Source organism: Pinus tabuliformis, chromosome 7 (genome assembly GCF_031772625.1).
Source record: "Pinus tabuliformis cultivar Carrire ecotype Pingquan chromosome 7, CPIR1, whole genome shotgun sequence".
NCBI classification, from domain to species: Eukaryota; Viridiplantae; Streptophyta; class Pinopsida; order Pinales; family Pinaceae; genus Pinus; species Pinus tabuliformis.
The window spans coordinates 1,592,094,864-1,592,097,346 of record NC_142293.1 but is presented as its reverse complement, the minus strand read 5'-3'; positions in this window follow the sequence as shown (position 1 = coordinate 1,592,097,346).

Here is a 2,483-nt window from a genome sequence, read left to right as displayed (position 1 = left end):
ACAACCCTTACCACAAACCAGAATTGGTCTGGATCCTCATTTCCCAAACCTTTGAACACATGCAACTTCATTGTTCTTGCCATATTGAATCGCGGTGGTGGTGGAGGTGGTACGGGTGAAGATGGAGGTGAGGGTGGTGAATCTGGTGGCGGTGTGGGTGGAGGTGGTATTTGCAGAATTATTTTCATTATCATATGGATTGCACTTCGCGGTGAGACCTTTGTGATCTCTTCCTCGTCCCCTCATGGAGATGAAATCAAAGGGCTAGTTTCTGGTCCCTTATTTCCTTCATTCCTATACGATTTTCCACTTCGCACAGCCCCGAACATCAAGGTAACTGCATAACCCTATTTTCGCACAATAGCATTTTAATCCAAGTATTCAAAGACTTTACGTACTTATCTCGCGGTCCTTTGAGAACGTGTCGCTCTTCCTTGTTGTAGCTAACTGTGGTGTCAACTGAGAAATCAGTAATGAATCCTCCTATAATACGATCAAGCCAATGATCAACGACATGTGCGATCTTTTCCTCAAATGCTTCCAATCTTCGCACTAACTCTGGGGTCTACACAATAGGATCGTCAAGTTTCCACCTTCCTTGGCTATCTGCTAACTTCACGATCCACTCGTATAGCTCAGTAGGGAAGGATGCGAACAATATTTTGTGGATCTCTATGTATAGGTAGCAGTCTAACCGCTCTTATTTTTACATTCGTGGGTTCCTATTCTCCTGTGCCATGAACTCGTGAATTCTTCTGTCCAACCAGCCTTCAATTTCCTTCTTAGTTTGATTCCAGTGATACGACATCAGACATCTCTATGCAGATACTGGTCCCGGGAATGGAACCATTTGTGGGCTTGGTGGGGCCTAACCCAGGTTTAGAGTTATTTAGCTAAACAAATCCCTACACTATTAGCCCTTTCAGCATTAGCCCATGGATCGTTGACTAAAGTCTCACCCAAAGCAGTATGGGGGGATGCTGGAACCAAGTTTCTGCACCCTTGAGATGTTTGTGGTGTCGATTTAGTCCAATTGTGCCTATCTTCATGCAGGTTACTTCACACACTATTCTAGCCTTCAATACCCTCACGATCTGTTATAATCGCCTTTCACGAAGCCCTAACCAGGGGCTAAGATGCTTTCACGCTGCTATGGCAGCGAACTGCACTATTTCCCCAATCTACACCGTGAATCTTACTTATATTCTTACAAATGTTAGTCAACTTCACGTAAACAGATATATTCGCACATCATATAAACAATAGAAGTGAAATTTATACCCAATATATTCAATGCATAAAACAGGAAGTAAATACACAGAATAGATATGAAACTTCTCTTTATTAATACTTCCAACTGTTACAGAATCGACTCGCCCTATGCACTCAGCTGTAGGAGTCCGTGCACTCAGTTGCGGACTACTAGGCCTCTGTGGACTCAGCTACAGAGCCTTCTCCTACTCTACGACCCAACTAGACTTTACACTTTTGTTCTTCCACTATGCTTCTATTCCATGATTAGATTCTTCTTCCATAGATGCCTTGACTACTTAGAGCCTCACTCTTTTTATACAATCCCATGGTCCACGGACCATGCGTAGGTCTCTACAACCGACATTACATTACAAAATTGAGGGCGGACAACCTTATGACCCTTTTACAAGCTACGCACTCAGCGCCCACAAAATGTGGAGTCTTTACATCAAAGTTACAATTTTTTACCAAAATCTGGGCTCTAAGCTACAAAAATTCCCTTGGGGGATCCCATGCCTAACAATCCCCTTGACATGTTAGCAAGTCCAGCACCGTCAACACTAGGAGAAATCCAACCAACATTGATCCATCTCAAGCTACCTAACAATAGAAACCATGTCGAAATTTTCACCCTAGGGTTGCATATATATGACAACTAATGATTTTGGTTACTAGATCTTTACTAGGGTTATAAGATCTGATACTCATATCAGAAAATGAAAGCTCTAGCTCAAATAACTCAATTAAAAATAATGGAAGAGATTTGAATTTAACACCACACCTCATCAGCATATCATGACCATAATGGAAGTAACTGTGAAAAAATAGGAATGATCATTGGCTACAAGAGGGAGTACAAAGGGAAAAACTCGCACTTTTGATAGTAGTAAAGGCCTCAAAATGAAAGTCCAGTGTCTTCCTCACACTTGAGACTTTGCAAGTCCTCATGCAATCTTAGGTGAATAGCCAAAATTAGGTATATGTGTATGTATATATACACATAGATATATCAATATTATGTTCATATATATGTCAACATATATATACCAATATATGTAAAAGTATGTATATATTGGTATATATACACCAAAATAATACTATATAGATATCATTTATTATATATCAACATATTATGGTTGTATATATACCAATATATATACTCACATATTATGCTTATATATATAGTAGTATACATACCAACATTCATGTAGTAGTAATATATATTAAAT